This window comes from Gracilinanus agilis, chromosome 4 (assembly GCF_016433145.1).
Source record: "Gracilinanus agilis isolate LMUSP501 chromosome 4, AgileGrace, whole genome shotgun sequence".
In the NCBI taxonomy this organism is placed as follows: domain Eukaryota; kingdom Metazoa; phylum Chordata; class Mammalia; order Didelphimorphia; family Didelphidae; genus Gracilinanus; species Gracilinanus agilis.
Genome location: NC_058133.1, coordinates 402,615,686 through 402,631,663, shown reverse-complemented (window position 1 = coordinate 402,631,663; position 15,978 = coordinate 402,615,686).

The window sequence follows — 15,978 nt, the reverse complement described above, 5'->3', positions numbered from 1 at the left end:
TAGACTTCATTTGCTTTTTTCTACTCTAAGTGTTCACAGGAACTATGATAGAATCCTTGGTCCCCTGTTGCTAGTGGTGGGGGAAGGGTTCTTGGGGAAACAATGTTGTAGGAACTTTGAGTCTCTCCCAAATAACACTCACTACTCTAGGAATTCCTTTAGAGGACACTCCTGAAGCTAAACTCTGAGTTAATGAAGCTCTTAGGGAGTCACACTCTATTGTTCAAACTCCTAAGATTCCAAAACCCTTCATAATCTGGCTTCAGTTTTCTAATCTTCCCTACACATTTGCTTTCTCTGTCCAGACTTGACTGGACCTGTGCAAGAGGCAGTGTTGTGGAATGGAGAAGAAAGCTCGGCGTCAGAAGATTTGGGCTCAAGTCCCAGTTGCAGTACTTACATCTGCCTGACTGTAAGCATCAGTTTATCTTGTTCCTCTGTAAAGTGAGGAGTTTGTACTAGACACCTAATAGCTTCCGGAGACTGTGTTGTTTCCTTCTTTGTGTTTCTGTGTCCAGGACCTAGTTTAGGGTCTGATACATAGGTACACTTTGTAATTGATTGATTAATTCTGGCTTTAAATATTGGAAATCTACTCCCCATCATCTGAATAAGCCTCACACTTTCCTGTGCACCTCTCTTTTTGTTCTTATCAGTTTTGATGCTTAAAATCTCTCCTATCATATTTCTCCTGTGGAATTCCTTTGCACCCCTTCAAAGCCCAGTTCCAGTTTCACTTCATGATCCTCCCTAACTAGGAATGTTCTTCCTACCCTTTGAGTTTCTTTAGAGTTTTGTTAGACTTGGGCTTGTTGCATTCTGCCTTCTATCCCAGATTTTTATGTGCTTGCCTATCTCTTTTAGGGTGGTAGACCCCATGAAAGCAGGTTTTGTGTCCTTGTATACTTCACCATATAACACACTTTCTTGTGCATAACAGGTATTCAATAAATATTGAATGAATGAATAAAATGTAACTTAGAGAAAGGTTATCTCAAAGGTACTGAAGATCCCTATAGTTCAGGTTAGAACATTGAATCTGACTGTTCTAATGCTTACTCTGTATAGTTTAATGAATGAGTAGAAAATCTGCTACCTTCTCTTCATATTTTCTAGTAGTTCAGTGGCATCTCCAGTGGGGACATTACCTGATACAAGAGTTAGAACCCAAAGAGATTATTTCATATGAAAGGAGAAGTGCAACCCTTAGGGAAGTAGAAGAACTATTGGGATTGGCAGCAAAACTAAAGGGATGATTGTGAAAGAGATATCTCAAAATTAGTGAGAGCAGAATAGCTTAGTGCAGTGATGGGCAAACTTTTAAAAGAGGAGGCCAAAGGAAAGGAAATGCTCATCTGTCACTCTGTTTCTAAGGCAACTCTTTCGAAGTTTCATTGCATCCTACTCATTGTATTCGTCAGATTAGGAATAGTGTCACTCAGCCAATAGAACATTTCAGGGGACCACATCTGACCCATAGGCCATAGTTTGTCCATCACTGGTTTAGTGGATAGAAGATTGACCTTGAAATAAGGAGGACTCAGCTTCAAATCCTACTTGGACAGTTCTTGATTATGTGACCAAACAGTAATACAATATCTCTTAAGACAATTTCTCAGTATCTCAAACCACTTTCTAAGACTAGAAATTACAGATGAGTTCCTGATTTATATCAATAGAAGGAGTTTCCACATCAGGAATTCCTCACAACAAGGAAATGAGAACTCTGGACAAAAAAAGAAAAAAAAAGAACAACAAAAAATGCCATAGATCCAAATTGCAGCTTTCCTATCTCCCTTTTAATTCTATCATTGCTACCTTTTAGCTGCCAAGTAAAAACAAATTACAACTATGACTTCTTCCTGGAGGAAAATCATTTATTCCCCTAGGAAGATATAAACTTCTTGAGAGTAGGGATTGTTTCACTTTTTTTTTAAATTTATAACACCAGTAACTAGCACATGATAGATATTTTCTTGATTGAGAGACTGATTGATTGGTGGTATATGAGCTGGATTCAAGGGAGAGATCTAGACAAAGATTGCTAATAAACAGCAATGTATCATAATCAGATGAGCAGCTCCTTTGATTCTGTAGAAAAGGACTTCTGGCATTTGTGATCAGGGACCCGTAAAAAGGCTCTCCTATAGCTGTTGCATGTGATAACTGGTTCCTTATAAATGAAAGTTGACCAAGACTCCTATGAACCGATGGCAGGTAGATTGGAATTAAGCCCACAGAGTTGGTTAGAATGCTGAAGAGTTCAGGAAATGGCCAGGGTCCAGTCCAAACAGTCAGGGACAGGGACTGAGATGAGTATCAGTCCCAGGATAGTTACAGGGAGGTGCCTCTTTCTAAGGGTTTGGCTAAGGAGAACAGGTTTATTTTCAGCTAATCCAGGGATACCCAAATTGACATATAGTTGCCGCAAATTGGTGTGTTGACTTCAAGAGGTCTTCATTTATGTATGATAAAATAAACTCACTTATGCATCTTACCAGAATAATATGTCTTGTGATACTCCTAAAATATAGGACAGATCTATAAATTTGTTGTAGAAAGGTGGTATAGGATGACAAAGCCAGGATTTCTCTTGGTAATAACAGGAAGGTTGACCTGAAATTGCCACATTTTCCAAGTTCATAGTTCCTTTACAAGCCAGAAGGCCTGGGAGGGGAAAAACCTAGTTCTTCTCTTTCATTTTTTGGAGATATGGGCTTTGCAATGGGATACTACTTAAAAGTACTTACTAAATGAACAAAAAACAAAAAAAAATGAAAAAAAAAACCAAAAAAAAAGTACTTACTAAATGAACAGCATAGCATTGGGCAAAATAAATGTTTGTTGGCTGATTTGATTATTCATATTGAAGACAGTTTTGAGGACAGGATGTCTTTTTGAAGCACTTCTTGTATCACAGTTTAGCCTTCATCTCTGATCTAATATTTTAAACCAATAAGGGGTAGGTACTATTATTTATCACCACTTTACAGATGAAGGAATGGAGGCAGAGAGGGGTTAAGTGATTTGTCCAGGGTCACACAACCAATAAGTATCTGAGGTGGGATTTTAACTCATACTTCTTTACTCAAGTCCAATGTTCCATTACCTGTGGGACATAGCTGCATCAATACAGTATGCTGACTTCCCCACGAACACATAATATTCGTCCCAGCTGCCAGTCTTTTTAATACATGATTGTCTTCTGTCTTCTCCTGGAATGCCCTGTTCTTTCATCTTGGTCAATGTAAATTCACCTTATCCTTTAGAGTCCAACTCAGATCGAAGCCTTTGCTGAACATTCCAATTCACATTGGCAGAACAGAATGGCATAATCATAGAATGTAAGAGATAGAAGGGACTTACATGTCTTCAAACTGACCTTCCTACCATCCCTTTTGCAGAAGAGAATGCTTAGGTCTGAAGAAGATAAATGACTTTCCCAAAGTCGCATAGCTGAGCAGAGCCAAGATTATACCTTAGGTCTCTTGATTCTGTCCTAGGTTTTCCCAACTGTATCATCCCTTGTCTGTATAAAATTCATTTATATTATGTACCACAAAAGTAAGTTAGTCCAATCTCTCTCTCTCTCTCTCTCTCTCTCTCTCTCTCTCTCTCTCTCTCTCTCCCCCCTTTCTCTCTACCTCTTTTTCTCTCTCTCTCTTTCTCTTTCTCTCTTTCTCTCTCTCCCTCTCTTTGTCTCTCTCTTTATCTCTCTCTCCTATTCTCTCTTTATCTTTCTCACTCTCTTTATCTCTCTCTCTTTCCCTCTCTTTCTCTCTCTCTCTCTTTCTCTCTCTCTCTTTCCCTCTCTGTCGCTATACACACACAGTATATACAAACATACCCACATATATGTATATTTAATATAAATGATATAAAAGATATATATGTATATATATTCATACATATATACAGGCACATGTATATAAGACTTTGCATTGTTCAACAATTGTTTTAGATGCCAGTCTTATCTTCTTACCTAAATCCTAAACTCCTGGGGAACAGGGACTGTCTCATCTGGATCATAGACTTCAGAGAGGAAAGTGATGTACAGTATCATTTAGTCCATATGTCTCATTTTACAGATGAAGAAACTGAAGTCTAGAGAGTATTGTGCTCATTTTTGCATAGGGGAGGGAAGAAAAAAACTGTGACTTCATTAATTTGGAAATTGTCCTCACTGATGGAGATCAGCGGGTCATCTGACACATACCATATGCCATCTTGGAGAGTGAGCTGGGGCTCTCGAAAGGTTAAATGATTTTCTGTTGGTAATACAGCTAGTATATGTCAGAGATTGGATTTGAACCTAGATCTTCTTGACCTTAAGGCTAGCTTTTTATCCATTTTGCCATGTTGTCTCTCCTCTATTTTAAATCAGTTCAACAAGTATTTATTACGAACTAGAGGATACAGAGGAAAAAAGTCCAACAGTCCTTTCCCACAAAGTGCTTATGTTTTTAAAAGCATGAAACATAGATAAGAAAATACAAAATCTATACAGAATCATTTTTGGGAAGAGCACTAATGACAGGGTGGATGATAGAAGGAAATATTTCAGATGGCATGTAGTGAGTATCTCTTGAAGGGAGTCAGTGATTCCAAGGGAGGTGAATAGATAATATTTCAGAGGGTGTGTGTGTGTGTGTGTGTGTGTGTGTGTGTGTAGGATGGAATGTTGAATATGGAGAAATGCAAGTGTTGAATTTGATGGCCACAAAGAATGCATGAGACATGATAATGTGAAATCTGTGCAGAAATATAGACTGGAGCCAAATTGTAAAGGGCTTGAAATCTGCAAACAGAGAAGTTTTTATCTTAAGCTAGAGGAAATAAGGAGCTAGAGATGCTTCTTGAGTAGGACAGTGAAATACCTCAACTAGTACTTTAAGAATATTAATTTGGCAACTAGGTGGAGCACAGATTGGACAGGGGGAGAGGTTTGATTATTGAAGAGCAATGTGGAGGCCATTAGAATAGATCAGGGAAGAAATAATGAGGACCTGAATTAGTACACTGATTAGGTATCTAATTAGCATTTGTTGAATTAAGAGAGGGGAAATGCCTTGTCAAATGTTACACAGGTAGAAAGTCATACAACTCAGATTTAAACTTGGGTCTTTCAACTCCATTCTTGCCCCTATACTGGCTACCTCACCGAAAAATACAATATTTTAGGTACAAAGAAGAAATACAATTATTTATTATTGATTAACCCAAGAACTGAGGACAAAACAAGGGACCAACTTAATAAGCAGGACATTTAGGTAAGATATTTTGTGGAGTTCCAGAGTGACTTCAGGAATAGAGCTATTTTGAGGCCCAGGTTATACTTTTGTTGTGAAGGGAAGAAATTTTATCTGGGACTTAATTTGGAAGAAGCAGTTATTATAACTTAAAATATGTTTCTTGGTGGAACAAGCAGATACTTAGAGTTATTTTGTTTTGGTGTGGCTAGGCTGAAAAGGCAAACCGATAATAGTTGTGAGGGCTAAAAAGGAACAGTCTCTCATTGACAGTTGGGGTAGGCATTAATCTCATGGACAAATGGAGTAGAAATAGGTAGATTGTTAACTATGTGTCAAGATTTGAAGGATACCAAAAGACTGATCACTCCAAAATGTTTTCCCTATTAATCTGACTACTATTGGAACTATTTCCCAATATGATATTCACATTTTTGTTGAATCAACAGAGGGGAAATTCCTTGTCAAAGATTATGTGGTGAGTAACAACAGATACTATTTAAACCCAGATCCTTCAATATATTTTTTTGTTTTTTTTCCCTTCCAGATCACATGTCAATAAAATTTTTAATAGTCATTTTCTGATATTTTGCCATCCATATTATCTTACTCCCTCCTTTTCCTCCCCCTCTCCAAGATGATCTATTATGATCTATACTGTACATGTGTCACCATATAATACATAATTCCATATTCATCATGTTGTGAAAGAAGACACATATTGATTACAGAGGAGAAAAATTCATGGAGGAACTAAAGAGAAAAATGGTATGCTTCAATCTGCAGTCAGACTCCATCAGTTCCTTCTATGGTCATGGATAGCCTTTTTCATTAGGAGTCCTTGCATTGCTAATAATAATTCATTCATTCACAATTGATCATCATACTTTATTACTGTTATTGTGCACAGCATCCTCCTGGTACTGCTTACTTCACTTTGCATCACTTCATATGAGTCTTTTCAGTTTTTTTCAATATGTTTATAATATTCTATCTTACTGTAGACCACTATAAAAAGGGAAAAAAGGATAACAAACACATTAAAAAATACTTTAAAAACAATAATATTCTTTTGATGCATCAAGAGTTTTCATGAGTTGATCAGTTTAAACTGGAGAAGGAAATGGCAAAGCACTCCACTGTTTTAGCAAAGAAAACTCTAAATGGGGTAACAGAGTCAGGCATGACTACAACTGGACAACATTTTTCAATGCATGTGTACTTCTTAAATTTCTAGTTCTTCAAGAAAAGAACTACTGTAAATATTTTTGTGCATATAAGATAAGAACTTTTCCTCTTTCTTTGATCTTTTTAGGGCCAGTGATTCCCAAAGTGGGCGCTACCGCCCCCTGGTGGGTGCTGCAGCGATCCAGGGAGGTAGTGATGGCCATACTTTTTTTGTATTACATTCTATTCTGAGTTCAATAAATAGTTTCATAACTTCCAGGGGGCAATAAGTAATATTTTTTTCTGGAAAGGGGGCGGTAGGCCAAAAAAGTTTGGGAACCACTGTATATACCTTACAGTGAAATCACTATATCATAAGATATAACTTGTGACTCTGGAGACAAAGTTACAAATTTTTTTCCAGATTGGTTGGACAGATTTTTGTTTTTTGGCTGTAAAATTAGGGTAATAACAACAAAAAAATATCCACGAGGAAAGCAACATGTAAGAGTAAATTATTTCAATGAATATTTACCAGTTCATACTGGTAGAAGAACTATATTCATAGTAAAAAATGTGAATAAAAGGAATGTCAGTTCCATAACAAGTATTATGCAAAGGATCATTGGATTGAGAGATGAAAGGGACCTCAGTCCAACTGATTATGTAGAGAACTAGGTCCTTTATCAGAATGGAGTCTTGAGGGGATAAATTTGGAAGGATGACTTTGTTGTTGGTGCCCTCTCAAGTGCAAAGGGGAGGGCAGACTGGGAATATAAAATAGATAGATAACAATTTAGCTACTTCATCTGCTTTACTTCAACAATCTATACAACAGAACAAAGACAAAAAATGGGGAAAATCCAAAGAAGCTTTCATTTAATTATAATTCTGAATATACAATGGGAAGCATACTAAATGTCATAGTCGGGGGACAAACACTTTGTTGGCAAAGTTAACTACGAGATCAGGACTCTGATGTGAGATCCTTTAAGCAGAAAATTTCAGGTGATATTTCTAATTGAGTCCATGACAAGTTATTATTAGATTTCCAAATGAAAAGCATTGGACATCCATATTATAATACCTTTGCTGCATAACTATTAAGATCAAATAGGAAAAAATTGAATTGAAAGTCAGGATTCATGTGTTCTTTTTCCAACTTTGGCACTGACTAGTGATGTGCTCATAATTCTATTCATTTCAGCAAACATTTATTTATCTGTTTTTGCCCAGGCCACTATACTAGGCTCTTTTTTGTTAACAAGTTGTTTCAGTTGTGACTCCATTTGGGGCTTCCTTGAAAAGATATTGGAGTATTTTGCCATTTCCTTCTCTAGTTCATTTTACAGATAAGGAAACTAAGGCAAACAGGGTTAAGTAACTTGCCAGAGTCATACAGGTAGTAGATATCTGAGGCCAGATTTGAACTCTGAGAGATGTCTTCCTAACTCCAGATCTGGCACTCTATTCACTCATACATCACCTAGCAGTTCATGGACTAGGCTCTAGTGGAGATAAAAAATTATAGATATGATATGGTCTATGTCTTCATGGAACTAACAATTAGCATAATACTTAGCATATTATAGATGCTAAATAAAAATTTTTGATTGATAGTAGACAAATAGGATAAGAACTGAAACTATGACTTCAAAGGCTCTGGGAGGAGTCAGGCAATCAGAGGAGGAAGATGCAGGGGCAGAGGATACCGCCAGTGTGTGAAATCTGGAGGTGAAGTGAGCTTCCAGGAGGGAGAGGTTTTAGGAGTATTGTAGAGAAACACTGAGAGAGTGTGGGAGTTCAAATGGTTGGAGGGGAACCAGTCTTGATAAGAGGAGAGAGTATTCTGAAAAGAAGATAGTCAATCATATCAGCTTCTATAGATAAGAACTGGGGGAGAAGGAGAGGGCTATTTCATTTAATAATGAGGCAAGGAGGTCATTGGTGGTTTTTGAGACAGCAATTTCAGTAGGATGGTGAGCACAGAAGTCAAACCGTATGAGGCTGGAGTGTGGATTTTGAAGAACTGATGGCATCAGGTACCGATAGTTTTATTTTTAAAAAATTTATCATTTTTTGCCAATTACATGTAATAAAGAATTTCCACACAAGTTTTCCTAAGTTATTTTATTGAACTTATCTCCCTCCCCCTCTCCTGGTGCTGGTAGGCAATTTGATTTGGGTTATAGATGTATTATCATGCAAAATAAAATTTCATATTGTTCATTTTTTTAATTTTATAAAACCAAAATTCAAAAATATAAATCCAAATAAACAATTGAAAAATCATATGCTTTCATCTGTATTCTGACTCCCACCAGTTCTTTCTTTGGAGGTGGATAGCATTCTTTGTCATAAGTCCCTCAGAATTGTCCTGGATCATTGCATCACCGATAATAGCTAAGTCTATCAGAGTTGATCATTATACCATATTGCTGTTACTATATACACATTTTCTGGGTTCTGCTTATTTGACTCTGCATTAGTACATGGAGATGTTTCCAGGTTTTTTCTAAAATCATCATATTCATCATTCCTTACAGCACAATAGTATTCCATCACCACCATATACCATAATTTGTTCAGCCATTCTCCAACTGATGGACATTACTGATAACTTAAAAAAATCTGCAGTCAGGCAAAAAGTAGGGGAAAAGGTAAATGCTGGCAGGGGATGGAGTCCAAGGGTCACAGAAAGGCTTTTTAAATGGGAAAATCTACACATGTTTGTAAGTAGATTGGAAGAAGTCAATGAAGAAAAAGAAATTAAAAGAGAGAGAAGGAATGATTTCTAGAGCAAAGTGGTAGGAAAGGTAGGAATGATTAGTACTGGATAAAGAGATTTGTTTTAGCAAAAAGAAAGGCTGCCTCTTTCTTTGAGACCATGCTGAAAGGCAAAAGAGAGAAAGAGAGCAGTTGTTGTTATACCTGCTTCCTTGACCCTTGCTGCTGGATCTTGAGTCAGAAAGATTAAAGGGTTCAAATCCTTCCTCAAGGATTTACCAGATGTGTGACCCTAGGCAAGACACTTAACTTCTCTGTGTCAAATTATTGTCAACTAACATATATCTAGTTTCTATCAAGTGTTATTATGGTTCATCTTTTCTAAGAGCATTAAATAATATCACCGAGTGATGTTTTGACTTGTGAGTGAATTGGATGTAGGTGAGCCAGAGTTGCACCAAGTGTTCAGCTTCACTTTCTCTTCTAGTCATTGAAATTCAGTGGTAAGACAAAAGTTAGGATGCCCAGCAATGGTCCAGTTTTCAATGGATGACCTTGGCATTTTTGATGTCTGTCCAAACTCTAGGTGCCACAAAGCACCTGCTTCAGTCACCTTCATTGTCATTGAACAAATTGCTCTCATCCTCCTATTCTGCAGAGGGAAGTCTTCACATATTTGGAGCAGATACCCTGCTCAAGTCATTGATGAGTTTGAGAGCTGTCCGTTTCCCTCAATCTGGTTTAACCTATCTGCCAAGACAGTTTTACCAGAGTGTGACTGCTGTGTTTGCTACAGCTTCTTGGATCACCAAATCAGGTTTCAAGTGTATGGCAATGTGTTGTTTGGGATGCTTCTTGACGTCTCCTTAATCATGTCTTTTCCAAATTAGGATGCAGAGTTTGGTATTGCCCACAGGAGTGGTGTGAACAAAATTCTCATTATAGGATTAATTTCAAACCATGCACATGAAGCATAAAGGTGTTGGGTTATAGTTTTCTGTGACCACATATATGGAAAAATTCCTTAATATTGCCTTATGGTGGCTGCTGAATTTTTCTTCTATGCTCTTGGGTTTCCTGTTGCACCCTGCCAAAGGAATGTTTTTCTTTCATTCTTTTGAACAATTTCCATTTTATTTGGGTGTGGGATTAAGGTCCTCCAATTTGTTTAAATGTGGGACTGAATATTGATGCAGATAATTATAACATTATATGTTTGAAATAGAGCCGGTTATTTACAATTAATAGACTTACAGTAATATTTTTCTTAAGATTTACTCACCAGGGTAAGAATTTTGAGGAAGCTGAAAACCCATGAAACAGTGATTATTTTATAGTAATTACAAAAATTTATTTGTGAGTTGCTTGCTGCCAAATTACTGGAGGCACTGTGAATAAGCATTAGTTTTCATTGCAAATTCAGTGGAAATTTTAACCAGCCACTGTCTAAAGCAAAACAAATGGGAAAATACAGGGCTCCATTGGAGGAGACAAGGCACATTTCAGAAAGAAAAGAATGTTACTAATTATAGAGGCCACAGACACAGCCAGCAAGGAACTGAGCACTAATAAAGTACTTTATCTTGGGATAAAGATTTAAAAAATTCTGTTTTATTTTTTTTTTTCATAAAATTACTGGATTCAAAGGCATATGGGACCTTAGGTACTATCTAGTACCAGGGTTTTTAACCTAAGGTATGTAAACTTTTTTTAAAAGTATTTTGATAACAGTATTCAATATAATTGGTTTTCTTTATAATCCCATGTATTTTATTTTGTGCATTTGTAAATACCATTCTGAGAATGGTTATCAGAAGGATAAAGTGGTCTATGACACAAGAAAGGTTAAGAATTCCTGATTGCAATCCCTTGATTTTATAAATAGGAAATTGAGGTCCAGAGGGGACACTCAAGTTGTTAGTAACAGAGTAGAAATTTGGATCCAGATCTTCTGATTCCAAATACAACATTCTTTTCACTATATCACATTACTTTATCTGTGTACATTTATCTAATTAACCAAATTATAAAGTTTTAAAATTGATTTATTGAATTGAATTTAAAGGCCTGAGTCATTCATCTTTGGATCTCTCCCCGTATTTGGTGCTGTGTCTACATGTAGAAAGTCATTTAATAAATGTTTGCCTCCAGGAAAAAAAAAACACCAAGACTTGCTGTTTGGCATGTGATCCAACCTACTTTCCAGATCTATTTCATATTTTCTTTCACTTTTTCTTTGTTTCAACCCAATTGGCCATAGTTGCCATAATCCATCTCTTTCTTCTCTTCTTTTGTACAAGATGGCCCCAAGGCCTTGGAATGTTTTGCCTTCTCACTTCTCCTTCTTGCAATTCTTAGCTTTCTTTGAGGCCAATCTTAGGTGCCATTTCCCAAAGGAAGTCTTTTCTGATCTCCTTAGTTGTTAGGGAGTTCTCCTACCTCAAACTGCCTTGTATTTCCATATTTGTTTACTTCTTATACCCCGAGCCAAATGTAATATCTTATAAGGACTGTTGCTTTTGTTTTTGTCTCTGTGTGCCCAGGACTTACTACAATGTTTTGTGGAGAGAAAGGACTTACTGCTTCTTGAATGGAACATGTCAAAAAGACCAAACGGAGGGAGTAATTGCCTGCTTTAAAATACAAAAATAACATAAATTTAATGGGATCAAGGGAATCTCGACTTGGGTTAAGGACATCTAGAGCCTAATGGAACATGAAAAAAAAGAGGGGATAGCGTTATCCTAAAGGGACCCATGATAATATATCTTTCCCTTTCCTGCCATGTTCTTGCCACATCCCTGGATTATGTATTTGATTTATGATGGGAATTCAAATGTGCATCCTGACAGGTCTACAGATTACCTGAATACTACTGACAGATGAGTTAAAATATTTTTTTATTTCCTTAAATATTTCCTTCCAAATTCTCTTCCTCCCTTCCAGCCCTCCTCCTCCTTGAGAAGGAAAGCAACTTGATTTTGTTTAGACACATGAGGTTATGTAAAGAATATTTCCATAGTATCCATGTTGTGAAACACACACACACACACACAGAAAATAAAACAATAAAAATAAAAATTCAACAGTTTGTACTTTAATCTGCATTCAGAGTTTATCAGTTTTCTCTCAGGAGGTAGAGAGTATTTTTCTTTAGAGGTTCTGTGTAATTGTCATTGTCTTGGATCATTGTACTTGATCACAGAAGCGAAATCTTTCACAACTGATCAATTTATACGATATTACTGTTACTGTGTACAATGTTCTGGTTCTGCTCACTTCATTTTGCATCAGTTTATTTGTCTTCCCAAGTTTTTCTAACTAATTAATTTTAATGGAGATGAGGTACCTTGATGTTTAAATGGAGTATAAGGATGAGTCTGAAGTCCTAGGAAGTGAATGGTGAGTAATGTGGAAGGAGAAGAGTCTGCAGTGTTTTGGCTTTTGATTATAACCCTGAAAACAAATATATTCTTGGGGGGAGGGAGAGAAAGATGACAAGAACTGTCATAAACAACACGGGTAGGGGGAGATGGTCCAGAAGGCGGCAAATCTTATTCTTCATACACCCCTGAATGTAAGGAGCAAGTAGTTCCTTGGCTACTCAACTGAGGTGAAAGAAGGTGGGTCTGCCCCTCCACTCTTGAGCTATTTCCTTTCTGCCCCCCACCTCCCTGTAAATGAGAAGAAACAGGGAGAAAATAAATTAGACCTTTGCAATGGAGTATTGAGTTATGTTTGCTTCTCTAACAATAGCCAATTATATAACAATAACAATTACATAAGCAATTTTGTTTTTTTAAAAACAAAGAAAAAAGCAATCTTGACATAGACACAGAATAAAATTATATAGAAGTCGGGGTGAATTTTCATAGGTTAGATTTGGCTGCTCTTAGAATTGTGCAGGGTTGTCATTCTGCAGTGGGGTAATAGACAATTGTCTACAAGGTATAATTTCAGGTAAGCAGGGAAAGTTCCACTCCATCCCCTAATACCTCCTAGCCCTGTTTGCTAATTCTTGAAATTCCACTAATTTTTTTTAACTTAAGCCTTTGAGAACTATTAACATGCAAATACTATTCCCTAAGGATTAAACTGTTATCACTGGCAGCCCAAGGGTTATCTCCTTCTTCTTGCAAAATCCCTGACTGTTCCAGTCATTTGGCATTTGGCAAATAATGCCTTGGATTGTTTGAGTTCTAGGGTGTAGTAGGTCTTGTCTCCCCCAAACATGTATTCATGCCTCTTGTCTTCCCTGATTACTCAGAATTTTCCCTAAATCAGTAACATTGATGTCATAGCAAAACAACAACAACAACAACAACAACAACAACAACAACAACAACAACAACAACACAACCCTTTCCCCCACTTTGGTTACTTCAAAAGTATTTGACTATGTTAATACATATTTAGTTTGAAGTTGGATCAAGGCTGTGATCTAAACTTAAATTAATTTAAATTGTGATTGCTTACACCTATTTTTACCAGCTCCTACAAAAGCTATTTATACTCTTCAGAGAATTGGCTGTATAAAATGTTTGACCTGGAAAGCTCAAACACGCTAACTTGTAATCTGAAAAAGTATGTTGAATAATATTTGTGTCTACTGTATGGTAGACATCTTTGCATCAGCACTTCCTGAATCCCTATGCAGTGTTTCTTAGAAATTTTTCTTTTATTTTTTAAATTAAAAAACAAAAACAAAAACAAAAACAAACTTTACCCTCTGTCTTAGAATTGCTATTAAGTAGCAATTCCAAGGCAGAAAACCAGTAAGGACTAAGCAATGGAGACTAAGTGACTTGCCAAGGGTCACACAACAAGGAAGCATCTGAGGTCATTTAAAAAAAGTTTTATCTTTGTTTTATTCCAATAATGAATTTACACATGTTTTTTCCCCAAAGTTATATGATTCATGTAGTTTCCCTCTTGTATTCTTTCCCCACTCCAAGAGTTGATAAGCAATTCCACTGGGTTATACATGTATTATCACTCAAAACACATTTCCATATTATTCATTTTTATAAGTGAATAATCTTATAAAACCAAAACCCCAAATCATATACCCAAATAAACAGGTGATCAATCATATGCTTTTATCTGCATTTCTACTCCAACAGTTCTTTCTCTAGAGGTAGATAGCAGCAAGAATAATAAATAATATTTATACAATTAATACCTCAGGTGCTTAAATTTTCTTATGCAGCTTAAGTCTCTAGGAAAGGAGGGATTAGGTTCTCAGTTTAACACAGTTCTTACATAGCACTAGTTCTACTCAGTTCAAATCAAAAGCCAGCATCACTGGCTTCTGCTGAACTGACTTCCCAGAACCTGTGCTCCTCAGGGTATCCCTGCTGGGTTTGCTGACTTATCCAGCCTGGATTCCTACTGCATCTCCATGGGTTCTACTCCCAGACCAGACTGAAGGCTCTATTCCCTGTACCCAAAATACAAAAGAACAAATGAAAGGTTCAAAGATCCAAGGTCATTTCTCAGTGCTCCACAGTCCAAGGTAGGGCCCCATTTGGGGTTTTCTTGTCAAAGATACTAAAGTAATTTGCCATTTTTTTCACCAGCTCTTTTACAAATGAAAAAAAAAAGAGAGACACACAGGGTTAAATGACTTTCCCAGTGTTACAAAGCTAATAAGAGTCTGAGGCTGGATTTGAACTCACAAAAATGAGTCTTCCTATATTGTGGTTCAGCATTCCATCTACTGCACATGATCAGATTTACTTTTTTTTTTTTTTTACCTTTATCTTCTTTCTTAGTATCAGTCCAGCAAGGGATAGGCAAATGGAGTTAAAGTGTCATATAATTAGGAAATATCTTAGGTCATATTTGAACTCAGGTCTAACTAACTCATTTTACAAGCAGGGAAACTGAGACTTAAAGATAAAAAGACTTTCCCAAAGTTATACAGCTAGTCTTGTGGTTGCATCCAAGTCTCCTAACTTTGAGTCAAGTGCACTTTACTTTTCATCATGCTGAAAGAAAACATAAGAAACATTTATTATGTTGAACAGTCTGCATTTGGCCTGTTTGGTAATCTCTGTTTGTCTTTTACCTTAGACTGAAAACTCTCAGAGGATAGAGATTTTTCCTTTTAGCTCACCTTGGCACACAGTTCTTAGTAAAGCTCATGTGGTCTCGATTAGTTTGCTATCTGTGTTGATTATGGTAATACACAGATATAAGAGTTTTTTTTTTGAAACTGTTTCTGTTGGGGACAAGACTGGTGAAAATTTTATAGGCTAATGAAATTTTTGTAGGACAATAAATCTTTCTGAAATGACTTACAAGTTTGGTTTAAATGAAAGCTTGCCAGGAATCAAGGATGATCCTTCCACCCCCAAGAGTCAATGACTTCATCTGTTTAATGGAAACTTGTTTCAGAATATATACCTCTTCTTTCGTTACTGGTGCTATTTAGGATTATCTAATGCTACTCCATGGATTTACTGGAATGCCAGATAGAAGTTTGAGGTTTTATACATGAATCCAATCATTAGAAAGCTTTTTAATAGACTTGTTTTTGGGAAGTTTTTGTTGTCATTATTGTTGTGGTTGATGATTTTTAAAAGGATAGCAGGTCATTGAAATTCTGAGGAGATAACTTCTTTATTTACTCTTTCGTTTTCTTTCTCTTTTTCTCCCTTCCTTTCTATATTTCAATTTCTTTTTTCTTCCCTTCCTTCCCTCCTTCCTTCTTTCCTTCCTTCCTTCTTTCCTTTGTTCTTTCCTTCCTTCCTTCCTTCCTTCCTTCCTTCCTTCCTTCCTTCCTTCCTTCCTTCCTTCCTTCCTTCCTTCCTTCCTTCCTTCCTTCCTTCCT